Genomic DNA, 15988 nt, shown 5'->3' on the forward strand with positions numbered 1-15988 from the left:
TGAATGAAGCCCACCCACATTATTGAAGGTAACCTCATATACTTTAATGTCACCTAATTATAGACATTAATGATATCTACAAAACACCTTCACAGAAACATCAAGACTGGTGTTTAATTGAATAACAGGCTACTATAGCCTAATGAAGTTGACACATACCATCACAGATGTTAATAATTGTAAGGTCAAAGAAGGGTTCTGTGTTTAAACAAATTTGAGAAATGTTATATTAAACGTTGCTCTAGGACTTTTCATTCTTTAATGTGCTCAAGGACATTGTGGTTTTGAACTATTTCTCAAACTTATTTGATCAGGGACATTTTTTTGTTCCCCTGAAGACTCTCACTGTACTAGTGAATACATTTTGGGAAACACTGGATTAAATTATGACTGAGAAAAAGGGTTTTGCTGTAACTATGGGCAATTTTATTTGTCTGTATGTTTCTGTTGTTTGTGTTTTTAAATGTATAAGTGTGTGCTCCTCTTTCTCTGTTAAATTATAAGCCCCTTTGGGATCACACTTTGTGTTTTCACAAAGTGGAAATTCAATAATGTTGACTGAGAAATATTTTTAGATAAATGAATGGTTATTAAGTCTTGGGTTAATGATCTTTATATTTGCTCAGATCCATCACTTTCCCTTGGCAGATATTAAATTGCAATAGCTTTAAACTGTTTGCTGACCTTTGGAGATTTTCTCACTGTGGGGAACCATTCAGTATGATGAAGCAGGTTCTATGTCCTGGACACAGTGTCTCATTTTATTACTTTTACTTTTTAATGTGACAGGCTATAACTTTGTTCCACTTAAGAGATTATTTAAATCCATAGAAAACAAGTGAAAGAAAAGAACAGGACAGGTTAAGGCCCTGAAAGTGTTTCTGTTTTTGTTTTTGTTTTGCTTTACTATCCTCTCACAATATCCAGAATGTTGCTTTTCTCTCAGTGGTGCTTGGTATATGTTGTGCCTGACTCTTAGAAGAGAAAAATATTTTCCCTTAACTCTGCTTAAATCCATTCTTATTGTGATGACAAATTATTAGATCAAACAGAGCTGAGATTTGCTCTCCTGTAACCTATCAGGAATATCACATGGTCTAGAGATGGTTTAGAGTCTGGATGTGGCTTAAAGTCCTGGCCAAAGACTATGACCAGTAATCAAATCATGTTGTGGGTAGATCCATTTGCCTGAAAGGCAGTGAAGCATGAAAGGCAGATGTGATTGTCACCTGCAAGGCCCTGTTCATGCGAGCTGTATCTTGGATCCCTGACAAATCCTCTGAGCTGCTTACTGTATGAGGGCCACCCTAATCTGTCTGCATGGATGTTGTGAACAAGTAAACATATTTTTGGAAAGCAAATCAAAATTTAAAGTCTGATACTATTAGAAAGGTACTAGTTGAATCTGAAGAAACTATTGTTTTAAAATAGCAAGTTTGATTGAATTCAACCAGAATACTTAAAAGCCAGTTTGTGTGTGTAGGTATGAAAAAGTGGCCATATTAATTTCCTGTTCATTTCGTCACTGTCGTGAAGAAAAAGAGGCTTTAAAGCTGCCATCAGTCTAGAAGTTGGGGTAAAGCCCAACCTTGTAAAACTTAAAAGGTTTCTTCTTCTGTTGTGGCCTCTCTCATTGCGGAACACAGGCTCCGGACGTGCAGGCTCAGCGGCCATGGCTTATGGGCCTTGCCGCTCCGCGGCATGTGGGATCTTCCCGGACTGGGGCACGAACCCGTGTCCCCTGCATCGGCAGGCAGACTCTCAACCACTGCGCCACCAGGGAAGCCCCCTAAAAGGTTTCTTCTTCTTGAGGACAGAGACAGTCCTGAAATTGCCTGTTCTGTTTGAGACAGTAACCTGAAAACTGAAAAAAAGCTGGCTTTAAAACCTTTTTTCCCAGATTATAAAGTGAATAGCCTAAATATTACCATATTTATATATAATATATATAAAGGTATCTATATTTATTACAAATTAATATGTTTAAATGTATTAAATGTCTAAATAATTATAGCATAAATTTGTTTTGAGTGTAAAAATTTTGGAAATGATAAACAAAAGGCATACCATAAAAATTACTTTTAATCCCATTACTCAGAAATGATCACTATTCACATTATATTCAGTTCTTTTTGTATTTGTATATGTGTATAATTGTTTTCATCTAATTATTTATCTCCCCAAACAGTTACTTTGTTTTAGGGTTAAGGTTAATGTTTTATAAATTTACAAATATATTTATTGTTGATTGATTTTAATATGCTTTTATATAATTTATATAAAATATAAAAACATATTTAATGTGTTCTTTCGTTGAGTAGACAAAATCACATACAGCAATAGCAGCTGACCTTTAACAGGTATGTACTATGAGCTGGGCATGTTATCTTTATTGCCCTCAACTCTCACAATAACCTGCCAGGTGGGCATTATTAACCCACGGAAACTGAGGCCTGGGGAAAGCAATAACCTGCCAGGTCACACTGGCTGTAAGCGCCGTGGCGCAGGATGGTCTGGTTATCTGTCTCACTCCAAAGCTTATACTTCTTAAAACTATCACATTGCCTCTTCTGAAGTGAATTCCCTGTCGAATTTACTAGGTCCCAGACAAAGTATCTAAGATATAATGAAATGAAATTATGAGCAAATTGGCCAAGCACACCAATTTGATATTCAGAACCTGACACAGGCAATTCAGAGTGCTTTCACATTTCAGAGGTACGGTGTGACTGTACCATCAAGGAACTGTGAAGAGCTCGGGGAGAGAGTCCTTTGGGGTGGTCCTACCTGATTAAAGGCATGATGTACTTCTTTAAAGAAAGAAGATATTCTGTACAGGCTTTTCTTAAAAATCAGGTTTGTTTCTGATAATGGCCTCAAAATAGTATCAGAAGACCAAAATTGGTAACTTCTAGCTGATAACCCATATTATTTTTTGTTATCCATTATCAGTGCCTATGGGCTCATTACGTGCTGACTTTATTTCTAGAATGATGCACGCATAACTGAAGGCTCAATGCCATTTCCCAGTATACTGCTGCCTCTTCGTATAGTGTCTCCATCCCTTCAACATTCACTTCTTTTTCCTCATATCTGCTTCATTCTTCATACTTTCTATGCTTACCTGGATCCCATTTTACCATCTCTCTCTTCATTTTTCTTTCAGTTTTCCATTCCCAATGACCATTATCTTCTGTCCTGACTACCATTTTATCTTCCACGTTGACCTTCGACTCCTGTGCCAGGCAATACTGAGCCCTTTCCTTGAGCTTTCGCATATTTTTCATCCTCTTTGTCTAGCACTTCCCACCCCTCAGTGAAGTGTGACTTTTGTCAGCCTGACAACTGCCTTCGCTTTGTAAATTCTTGGACATTTTTTGCTGTTGCCTACTGAACTTAGATAAAACTTGAGCTTCTAGAGTGGTGGACATTTCTGTATCTTTAAGAAGTATAATGTGGGTAGCTGCATTTTATACTGTCCACTTCTCTTAGCTGCACTTTCCTGAGGTTCTATTACCAGAAGAAAGTTTCTTGTGTTGTTAATAATCGCTTATATTTTACTCTTCAGCAATCTTTTGTACACTGCACAAAGGCTTTTGACCAAAAAAAGTGACATCCAGTCCATTCTGCACTGGCCAAGCCATTTCATTCCAGAGGAATAGGTGTCTTTTTTGAATTCTTTCTCCAGGGTCATTTAGTCCAGCAGAGGTATTGTCTGCTTGGGTGTCCAAGTTGATCTTGGAAATATACAAGTGCACTGGTAGTAATTTAAAAACAAAAACAAAAAAAACCTCCAAGACCATAACAGAGAGGAACTACCTAACAAGACACATTCAGTGTGTTTGCCATGCCCACTGCATCACTAGTCTAGAAGGAAGGCAGGGCTGATTAATTACAGCCGTCTCTTCATTTAGCTTCTTTTTACAATAAATAATACAGCTATGAGGATTCAATCTGAGAGTGTTTTTATTTCTTTGTGTGATTTTTTTGGTGTCTGTGCTTTTCTTTAATTCTCCATTTGCTTTTAATCTTTGTCCTTTCTGCCTAGTCTGTCCTTCCCTTTAAATGCTTCTAAATATCACATCTAAATAAGTAAGAATGTGATACGTAGCTGTGATGGAAGGGAAATTTCAATATGTGTTCATCAGTGAAGGTTTCCTGGTACAGACGTACATTGAGGCAGCTCATACTTTTCTAGTTCATTTTGTGTGGTGTAAGTATATGACTTTGTGGCAGTGAGTTTGGGGTTCACCAGGTCTTCACTGTTCATGTCTCCTTGCCATTAATGAACTCAGATTTGATGGGAGAGAGCAGGGAATAATTATGAGTCCAAACTCTTGCGTATATGTACATTTTCTTTTTCTTTATGCTTGTATTACTTCTTGATTCATGTTAGCATAACAGAAAGCATCTGGGCTAGGGCAGAGAGTTATGGGATGCCAAGGCATAGTCATCATTGTAGAATGCCAGGGAACCATCATATTCATGACAACTCTGGGAATTACTCCCCAAGTCTGTAGTCACACACTTTCCAAGAATGGATCTATTTGGAGGTGTATTTTAAACTTTGTCAACGTCATTCGTATTGGCTTCTTCAGTTGATTCATGTGGGGACTCTGATCGTTGGCTGCTGAAGTACCATCTGTACATAGAGATATAGGGCTCAAGCTGTAAATAGTATGGCATATTGTAAAGCCAGAAAGAGTAAGTGCCTTCTTACATATTTTTGTTTAGTATGGGTAAGTGTGGAAGAACACAAATAAGACTACTTCCTTATTTAGGCCTTCATAATATATTCAAAACCAGCATTTTCTTATATATTTTCCCTGGAGCTCTCCATTTAACCACTTTAAATTGAAAACAGTTTTGGGGAACTGTGGTTACTAATGGTTACACTAATGGTTAGTGTAACAAAATTCTATGAGCCTTACTTATAGGTCTCAATAAGAATGTATACATAATACTTAGCAATAGGCTAGTACCTAAAAAATAATAATGTTGCAATAGTAAGTTAATTGTGATGTGATACTTATAAAAAGAACTTGCTAGAAAAACTTTGACTAACTATTTTGTGACTTGCTACAGGTTTGTTTGTTTGTTTTTTCTGGAGAAATTCTTTTACCTTTGATTCTACTGATTTTCAAAATAAGGACTAGATAAGGAACTTTCCCCTAACATGATAGTTAGTAATGTAGCATTGCATGGACTAGAAAAATAATTCCAGTAGTCTACAAATTTTCACCAGTCTCATAACTACTTAGCAATAGCCAATGATGCTACCTGTATTTGTGAGAGCTCTGCATAGACAATGTATAAAGAGATATAAGGCTGTAAGTTGTATTTGCATTTGTATTAGCTTTCTAATTTTTGTTAAGCCTGTTTCCTTGTCTACAGAGACTTATTTCTTTGTCATTTGGCCTATGCTGATTAAATAACTAGTTTATAGCAACACACACACACATTCATGCTGGTAATGTCTTAGTCTCTGATGTGGAGGTGGACACTCATTTCTGCATGGGTGATACTTCATTGTGCCTCTTCTGCACCACCACTCCTGCCTTTCATCTTCCTCCAAAAGCACCTTTGGGTTCTGGCAGCTGCATATGGAACAGCCTTGGAGCCATGTGCTTATGTGCCTTTTTTGAGCAGATATCCCCAACCAACCACAGGTGCTGCCTGCTCGCTTGCCCTAGAAGCCTGGGAGGAGAGTCACTTCCAATCCCGGACAGGGCCGGGCTGTTCTGCCTCAACAGATGGTCATCATTTGCTTTTCTCAGTCCTGTCACCTGGAGAACTCCAATAATGTTTTATGTTCCGTTATTTACTATTCATCAAAAAGAAGCAGAAAAGGGGAACGCAATGCCATATCAAAATAGTCAACAGCTTCAGTGTTGATGAGCGTGAAACATGATAGTTTAGAAAAAGAACAGAAATGAACATGGCACATTTGCTAAAACGCTTAACTACAATGATCTTGATAGTATTTATTTAATTTTATGGACGATTAAAAAGATTTAGCTATTGGGCTTCCCTGGTGGCGCAGTGGTTGAGAGTCCGCCTGCCGATGCAGGGGACACGGGTTCGTGCCCCGGTCCGGGAAGATCCCACATGCCACGGAGTGGCTGAGCCCGTGAGCCATGGCTGCTGAGCCTGCGCGTCCGGAGCCTGTGCTTCGCAATGGGAGAGGCCACAGCAGTGAGAGGCCCGTGTACTGCAAAAAAAAAAAAAAAAAAGAAAAACCTTTAGCTATTAGGAAGCTATTGAGATTTTATACATTTTTTTATTTTTAAAAACTAAGTGTGCCAGAAATGGCCACTTTAATTTTCTAATTTTATATTCCTATATGCACACTGATATTTCTTCATCTCAGATAAGGCTTTTGTCATCATCAACTCCATTAAGCTACATAATGACAGGTCAATTCATTATTTGAATAATTTCCAAATAAATTTCAGTTATTTAAATAATGAATTGCTTGTTATGTTATATATAAATATTTTCTTTTCACTTAGAAAGCATTTCAGAAGTCTTATGGTGCTCAGATATAGAACTCTGGTAAAACTGTCAGTTTAAGATCGGAACATTGAATCTGGCTGATGAAAAATAGAAGCCCAGAATAAATGATCTTCCTGTAGATTATTGCTGCACATAGAGATGGAAGGGACTCCAATTTTGTTCTCAAACATAGTCAAAGGTCTGTTTTGGAAGTTGAGGGCAAGTGCTTTTGTTCTGCCTCCTGGGATATAACTAGATATGTTGCTTCATCCTATTAACTCATTTTATAAGTTTGACACAAAAAGAGAAGCTGACAGAAAATGGGGGTTAGGGTGGGGAGCATGTGAGACCCAAAAGGAGGTTATTGTGGGCAGACCCTCCAGGAGGCAGATTGCTGCAATGTGACCATTGCAATGTGGGCTGTAAGATGATCCCAGGTCTGCTCAGAATCCTTTTCTAGATTGTGAGCAGGGTTGACACCCTTGATAAAACACAGGGAGTAGACCTGTCGGCCCCATTTAACTCCTTCTCACTCTGTGATGACATGAACTGATATTAACATCAAAATACAAATTTTAAAGTGTGGCAGAGATGATGTTCATGTAAGATATGTAGAATTAACATTTTAAGAGAGAAACTGAGGGACCAAGAGGTCAGTTTCTCTCAGGATTCAGAAATCCCTTCTCATAAATACATCTGCTCATCCCATCTACTCTTTATCACCTATGATCGTCAGGATCTACAGGGCAAGGGATTATCACTGCTAATACCTCAGCATTGCATCAACATTGGCATCTACAATTCTTTGGGTGATGGTGGTAAAAATAAAGCTAATTATGAGTAATGAAGGTACTGGTCTCAATTCCCTGGTTTTCTCTGGGCTTCTGGTTCTTGGGGGCTTATTTCCATACCCTGCGTAATTACTTGTGTTGACCTTGATGGGGCCCACATCAGGTGCTGGGGGGAAACCTGAAGCACCATGTGTCAACAGCACTGCAGTGAGCTCAGTGACTGCAAAAGAATCCAATGAAGTCTCAATGTTCCTAAAGCTGACCTTTGTCCAACCTTTACTTAGAACTTTGAAAAAAAAAATAGAGCCGTTTTTTGTGTCTTCTAAATTGGGGCTGATTACTGGAATTCCCTGGTGTGACTGAAGTACATTTCTGACTGAATTTATTGATGGTCTAATAGCATAGTTGAATGTTATCTGAGCTGTTCTTGATGGCCAGGGGGCCTGGTTCCTGTGTCTTACAAATAACTTTGGTCTGCCCATCCCATGCCCTCATTACCTGCATTGGATCTACTCACTTGGTGAGCTGTGGGAAGAAAACTTCTTTCCAAGTACTAAGCAGTTATATTTCTCCTTACAAAGAGAAAATGTTCGCAGCAGTCTTTATTATAATCTGAATGGGTAATCTTGGACTCATGCCCAGCAAGTTTATTCTTGTGTGGAATAAGCTGATTTTCTAATTTTCTGTGTATCTCTTGGTAGAGTTTACCAAACTGCTTATCTTTGCCAACAACTTCAGCTAGGTCAGAGTTTTGAGTAAATGCAGCAGAGCCTTTAAAAAGCCATTATCTAAAGTTCCCTAAGATCTCTATTGCCCGCTTTTAGAGTAACAATTTGTACAGCACCTTAGCTCAGCCTGTCTTGGGAATGAAAACAAGAGCTGAATTGTGTGTTTGCATCCCCAGAGCCCCAAGCTGTATTTGTAAAGTCCCCATTATTTATCTTTGTAGTCTCAGAAGCTTTGCATTTATAGATTCATTGCATCATCATCTTATGATCATTTGGAGTCTCTGATGGTGTTCTAATTAAAAGCTCATTTCCTAGTTACCACAACACTGTTTTACACCACTTAAAATACCAACCTCCTCCAGTGTATTTTTGGATATGTGGGTAATGGATTGGAATCTGCAGTGTTGCAGGAACTAAGTAATTTTAAAGCTAATAGTGTAAAGACAAAACGATTCGTTTTAAAGTAAGTTTTCTCATCTTTAGAACAAACACACACACATACCCCATATGTAGCCATATATATTTTGATACTGACTAATTATTCTTTTAAAACTGAGTGCAGTCCAGGGAAAAATTGCAGCAACTAATGGATTCTCTTCGTGTAATTTGATTTGAAGTATAGAAAAGAAAGAAAAAGTGATTTTGACCTACGTACCCAATAGGATGTTCTTACTGTACTCATGGTATCCATGGGAAGAATACTGAAGGAGAAATGGGCAGGTTTCTGACAATCCATTGGAAGTAACAGGGATCTGTGGTCTCTGAAGGATAGGTAAAGGTATACTGCCCTGAATTCTCTTCACCAGGTCATTACAGTGACCCACATGCATTGCTCCAAGTGATTAGAAGATGTAATTTTTTAAATACCATAGCCATATGTGTAATCTCCTAATTGTTCTGATTTCCATTAAGAAAATGTGATTCACAAAATTTCCACTGTATAAAACTAATTTAAAGTATTTCAGGGCTTCCCTGATGGTGCGGTGGTTGAGAGTCCGCCTGCCGATGCAGGGGACACGGGTTCGTGCCCCGGTCCGGGAAGATCCCACATGCTGCAGAGCGGCTGGGCCCGTGAGCCATGGCCGCTGAGCCTGAGCGTCCGGAGCCTGTGCTCCACAACAGGAGAGGCCACAACAGTGAGAGGCCCACGTACTACACACACAAAAAAAAGTATTTCAAGAGAGCTTCATGTTATCAAAGTATTTCCTGTGACATTCATGTAAGAGTGAACTCCTTTAGGGTGTGAAAGTGGGTTTTTATAGATCATTAACAAATTGACAGATCTGGAAATAGAAAAATATAAAACTGATGTGTTAGGAAGCAATTACAATTTAAGATCGATCAAAAGTGACAAAGTATTCCTGAAAACTTTAGATGAATTAAGGAGAAAGTAACTCAATTTATAAGCCATTTTGCAAGAACATATCAATTATATACCCTTGTACATTGTCTATAAATTCTTTTGGTCTGGCTCCTGCTCTCACAGCCATTGCAGTACATTGAGCTCCATAGAGACAGCGCCGGGGCAAGTGAGAGCCGGACGGGCACTGAGTGACTCTGTGCCTCGCGGAGGAAAAATAATTAAGCATGGGCAAAGGAGATCCTAAGAAGCCGAGAGGCAAAATGTCATCATATGCATTCTTTGTGCAAACTTGCCGGGAGGAGCACAAGAAGAAGCACCCAGATGCTTCCGTCAACTTCTCAGAGTTTTCTAAGAAGTTCTCAGAGAGGTGGAAGACCATGTCTGCTAAAGAGAAAGGAAAGTTTGAAGACATGGCAAAGGCGAACAACGCCCGTTATGAAAGAGAAATGAAAACTTATATCCCTCCTAAAGGGGAAACAAAAAAGAAGTTCAAGAATCCCAATGCACCCAAGAGACCTCCTTCGGCCTTTTTCTTGTTTTGTTCTGAGTATCGTCCAAAAGTCAAAGGAGAACATCCTGGCCTATCCATTGGTGATGTTGCAAAGAAACTGGGAGAGATGTGGAATAACACTGCTGCAGGTGACAAGCAGCCTTATGAGAAGAAGGCTGCTAAACTGAAGGAAAAGTACGAAAAGGATATTGCTGCATACCGAGCTAAAGGGAAGCCTGACGCAGCAAAAAAGGGAGTCGTCAAGGCTGAAAGACATTTTGCAATCTGATCTCTCCCTGCATTTTTGGATATGTAAATTGGCTGCCAGCTTAATTTTTGGCACCTCCATCTTAAATGCACTGTCACTCTTCTCAGAATGCCTTTTGTCAGACCTTGTCGTATGATGAACCCCTGTACATCCTCTGTGATACAGTTCCATTGTCATACATGGTGAAGTTTTTCCTGATTCTTCTAAAACTCACAACTTTGTCATAAACAATCGCAATAATAATTGTCTTCATCTTCCTCACCTCATCATCGTTGAGATTTCATCTTCTACCTTTGGCAACTGCCTTTCATGTCACCATAGTGAGGTCTTTTTTGTGCTTCTAACATTGGGAGAGAGTCACTCTATTTGGTTCCCACATTTACTGTGAAAAGTTGGGGGGAATGCTCCCCCCACTTGTGTTGCATTCTCTTCCAACTTATGCATTGATTACAAGCAGAATTTACCTCTTATCCCTTCAGTAATAAGGCCTTATCCCATGACTTACCATTCCTCACAGACCTTCTCCTCTTGTGAACCAGGTTAAGCTCTCTGGGACTGGAATATGTACCAATCTGAGTGACTGGCACTGTGCCCTTCTTAAAAGTATTTCTTTTCCCCACATGTTTAACCATTGTCCAGAGTCAAAACTTGTACAATGTATCTCCCTTTTTCAAGGTATATAGCCTAAGGCATTAAAGAGAGGCCCTTATCCTTGATAGTTTAACAGTTTAGGAGTCTTAGTTCTGCAGGTTCATTCTTGTGTCCACTTATTAGCACCTTCCATGGATTCCCGGGCTCCTCACTCCACCACTATATCTTCACGGGCTGCGAAGACCCAACTTAGGTCTTCCTTCTGCAACTTTGTTGTATTAAAGAAAAATTTCACCCAACCAGCTAAACCAGCAAAGAAGACTTTATACAAGACAACTGCAATAGGGGAGAGAGATTATTGTAATAGGAGAGAGATTATTGTATTAGTTGAGCTTGAATTCAACTCCACTGAAATAAAAGGCAGGAGTGTTTTTAAGTGCTGAGTTGAGCTAGTGGAAAAGTACTGGAAGACACTAGTGGGGAGATTGGTCAATGTGATTAGGCCATCTGTATCTGCTAATCAGTGCTTACGGAAGTTAGGCTCCTACCTTCACACCGAGACTGGAAGATAAGGATGCTATCTTTCTTGATGGTTACATTTCAAAGGGATAGTTCCCTTGTCCTGGAGAAAGAAAGACATTCCTGGGTTATAGAAGATTTATATCTCAAAGGGGCAGAGGAAAAAATTATAAATGACAGTTTTCTAAAGTAAATTCTCTAAGGAAAGGGAGGTCAGGAGACTATAGTCAGGAAGAAACCTGTCTAAAGTTTAGTCAAACAGTTTGAAGTCCATCTTGGTCATATGGATAAGCATAATCTAAAAGGTAAATAATGACCCACTTGCTTTCATGTGGCTTTTCATATTCCATCAATAACAGTGAAATGGGTTGTGCAGTAGGGCAGGTACCATTATTAATACAATTTATATATATTTAGCCTAATAATATGCTACAATTGTGAATAATTTCCCTCTTACGTTATATCCTTTTGAGGAGAAATGAAAAAACACTTCAAAATAAATGCTTTGCAATTATCACTCTTTTCTTCCTTCTGACTCTATTTATTATAAGGTGAATGCATTTATCACACAGGCAAATATTTTTGGTTTGATTGATTTGTATTATTGCTTTCTCTTTCCTGTGGAAGTACCCATTAGGGTAAGTTTTTTTTGCAACATAGAAAATAGTAATTTAGCACCCTAGCCGGGTTGTTCCTAGAATAAATGAATCATACTAAACCAGAAGGCATATAAGTTAAAAAGAAAGGGTAGCAGTCAGTAAGACAACACAAAGAGATCATAGTTCACCGTCACCATCTTTCTAGAAGGTACACTTTCAAGAATGATTCTTGACTACATCAGATGATTTTTCTTTTTCGCTTGGTGGAAACGGTGTTTGACTTAGTTTCCCGTGCCTGTTATGTGAAATCAATTTCATAAATACAGTTAGTGATCTCAAGGCAATACTGATTTTTAAATTATATTACATATATCATAATTATCATTGTGACCTGACATTTTATAAAAAGTTTGCGTGAATTGGGGAAGATAAAGGAAAGATAGGAGTTCAGTCAGGGTACTGAGTTTGATCTCGGGTGGCTTTGGCCCGCAGTGGCTTGAAGCAGGGTTTCGGTTCCTGGCCAAAGATTGGGGTCGGGTCTCGGCAGTGAGAGCACCGAATCCTAGCCACTAGACCAGTGGTCAGTGACAAGGCCCTGGCTCTTCAGCTTTGCAGAAAAAGAATTCCCACAAAGATGGAAAGTAGTGAAACAAGTAACGTGTTTATTAGGAGGAAAAAAGAATACAGTACGTGTGGACAGACACACAGGTGGGCTCAGAGAGAGAGAGTCACGTCTTCGTGGCTGTTTAAATCACTTATATAGGGCATTTCTTCTGGGTTTCTTTGGCCAGTCATTTTGATTTGCCTGGTTCACAGTCCGTATTTGGTTTATCTCAGGATCCTCCCATGTGTGCATGCGCATCTCTTAGCCAAGATGGACTCTACCGAAGAGGTCTATGCGTAGTTAGCATCACTTAATACTATGGGGTGGCTCCCCCTCCTTTTTTGACCTCCAAGGAGCTTTTCTGCGCATGTGTAGTTGGGGAGGTCTCTTGACTTGGAGAATGAGAAATATGTGGTCTCTTATCTTCTTGGGCAGGGCCCAGCCTTCTCCCTCAATTGTCCTGCTCTTTTTGTCTTGGAGTATCGGTCCACAGAGAGCAAATTCCAGTTGTTTGCCCCGGGGGCCCATCTATCTCCTGCCTCAAGTCTAGTGGTCAGTAAAGGCTGTTTGGGGACAATCAATAACTTGAGCTCTTTAGGAAATACTGTGGTTCATTCCTTCACTTTTATCTTCGTTTGTATTGCCACATTTGTTCACTGATCCATTTCTTTCCTGCCATATTGCTCCCGCACTAGCCTGCTTCACCAAACACCATCACCATTGCCCTCTCTATCTGTCTCAACCCAATTCCAAGCCAGCCTCTCACATCTCAGCTGGATTTACAGCAGTTTTTATTGCCTCTCTAATATCTATTTTTTGCACAGAGTAAGCCTTTAAAAATGTAAACTAAACCAAATTGTTCTTCCTAATATCTGTAAAACTCTCCCATTGCTTCCCAGTGTACTAAAAATAAATTTCAAACTGTGACCCTCGAAACCCAATAGACTTTAGACTCTGCCTACCTCATCCACCTAACCTCTCACCTCTTACCACTCTCCCACTGGATCACGATCCCCAGGCACACTGTCCTTTCTGTTACATATAGTTACCTGAAAATTTTCTTGTTTATCTCTTTGTTTTGCTTGTCAAGGTGCTTTGAGAATATAAGCCCCATGAAGGCAAGGATCTTGCCTCTAATTATATACTGCTGTAACCAAAGCACCAAGAATACCCCTAGAACATTGATATGCTCAGTAGATAGTTGAGTGAGTTGATTAATCCGTTTTCTAAATAAATATCACTTATTGATGTCCAACTGTCTGCCAGGTCCAATGCAACATTGATTGGGAATCAAAGATGAGTATTGCATAGTTCCATATATCAGGTGGCTTACTGACTGGCTGTTATCTTTATATGGGCATCTGGTTATCAAGCTGTCTTTTAGGGTTTATATTTAACTTTGGGGAATCAAGATGAATTGATAATATTCATGAGTAGTCACATACTTTTGGTTCTCTAAGTACACTCTATGTCTACTTCCAAGGAACCTCTTAAAATTTAGCTTCTCTCATTATACACATATTATTTATTCACTTTAATAAGGCTTTATCCATCAGGTACAGAGTCAAGCTTTTTACTGCTTATTATGAGAAATACACATGAGAGTAAGATGTTTACCCTGTCTTCAAGGAATATGAAATTTAGTAGGGAGAGATAAACTTTGTATTCTGATAAACATGAAATAAAGCTATATCTTATAAATTCCATTAAAAAGGCAGAACAAATAATAGAACGATCCAGAAAAGGGAGTAATCAGAGAGGAGATGAACAGGAAACACTCCATTAATAGATATGTTTGATCTTGGGTGTTTTTTTTAATATAACATACAATTTTTTTTTTGAAGATGTTGGGGGTAGGAGTTTATTAATTAATTTATTTATTTTTGCTCTGTTGGGTCTTCATTTCTGTACGAGGGCTTTCTCTAGTTTTGGCAAGCGGGGGCCACTCTTCATCGCGGTGCGCGGGCCTCTCACTATCGCGGCCTCTCCTGTTGCGGAGCACAGGCTCCAGATGCGCAGGCTCAGTAGCTGTGGCTCATAGGCCTAGTTGCTCCGCGGCATGTGGGATCCTCCCAGACCAGGGCTCGAACCCGTGTCCCCTGCATTGGCAGGCAGATTCTCAACCACTGCGCCACCAGGGAAGCCCCATCTTGGGTTTTAATGATCACTATGATTTCGACAGATGGAGGAAATGACACATATAAAGGAAATGACAAGTTTTTCAGATGAGCAGCAGCATCAACATGAAGTTTTGGAATAGACCTCTATGCTGGAAGGCTTTGAAATGTCTTTGGTAGGTGGTGGGAGCCACTGGAGATTTCTTAGCCAGAGTGCCACTAGCACAACTGTGTAAATTAGACATCTTTTAGCAGAATGGATTGGAGTGAAGACAAACTGGAGGCAGGAATACCAACCGATTAGCAATCTTTTGTGATATGACAGTCCAGAGATGATGGAATAATGGTTTGGTAGGATGGTAGTCTTCCTAAAGAAATATATTCAGGACACACACACACACGCACGGAGACAAATTGTGTACTCACAAGGAACTTTTCCCTTTATACATTTATCCTGAATTGGAGTTATTCCATTCTTCAAACCTAAGTTTTTTTACCTTTATACTTATGAACTATCTCTTTCTGTAGGTTATATCAGGAATAGATTTTTGGGTCCATTTTACTATTCTCATGTATTTAAAAGCATGTTTAGTATCTCTATGTATCCTCAAAATGTTTCACACTTTTGGCAGAGTTGAAACATCCATACTTGAGTTTGGTCTTTATTTTTTATGAATTACTGTCTTGCTATTTATCAGGCTTTCTCAGCAGATTGGCTTATTTGGCCTAATTTTCTCTATAAATCTTTCACTCCTTCCCCTTCCCCCCACCCAACACACACGTGTCACACACACGATTGAATCATACTTGTCTCAGAGATGTTTTGCCATACAAATCACACGTCTAGCACTGTGACATTTTGTTTGTATATCACATTCATATATTTTAGTTGAGCCATATACCAGCGTACCACAGCCCCAGCTAAGGGTGTCAAAGTGCTAAATCCATTGGATGTGTTTCAATTCTTAATCTTATTTGAATTCTTAGAATATTTGATGCTGATGACCACTCTGTCCTTGAAACATTTTTTTCCATCAGTTTCCATGATATAACATCCTCTATGTTTTTTTTTCTTCTCTTTGCCTCTTAGTCTCTTTCTTCTCTAGTGGAATATTCTCTACTTGTCCATTAAATATTGACACTTCCCAAAGCCTAGCTCCCCTTCTCTTCTAGTTCTGAAATACTGGTGCAGTTGTTAGCTTCATTCCCACATCTTTGGCCAGTAGGATGCTCTTCAGGTTGGCTCCTAAATCCTTTATAAATGACCGTACTAGTCTCTGATAGCTTCCTTGCTATCTACTTTGTTGAGATATTCTGGGCTCTCCTTATACCTTCCCTACCCTAGACCGGGGATCAGCCATTTCTCCAAAAAGTCCTGGTTTTCTTTAGTGGTAAATGTGTTTCAAGACTGTAATTTGGGCCC

The 15988-nt window shown here is 39.2% G+C and overlaps 1 protein-coding gene and 1 pseudogene across 2 annotated transcripts in view; both read left to right on the top strand.

Annotated features, from left to right (window-relative positions):
• CAMK4 (calcium/calmodulin dependent protein kinase IV) overlaps positions 1–15988 on the top strand; it is a 216294-nt gene that overhangs the window by 21037 nt on the left and 179269 nt on the right. The window lies entirely within an intron of this gene.
• On the top strand, positions 9486–10156 carry LOC114891665 (annotated as a pseudogene). Its single transcript, XR_003792566.1, has one exon. The product of XR_003792566.1 is annotated as a high mobility group protein B1 pseudogene (transcript).

This window comes from Monodon monoceros, unplaced genomic scaffold, assembly GCF_005190385.1.
Source record: "Monodon monoceros isolate NGI ecotype Baffin Bay Population unplaced genomic scaffold, NGI_Narwhal_1 Super_Scaffold_12, whole genome shotgun sequence".
NCBI lineage: Eukaryota > Metazoa > Chordata > Mammalia > Artiodactyla > Monodontidae > Monodon > Monodon monoceros.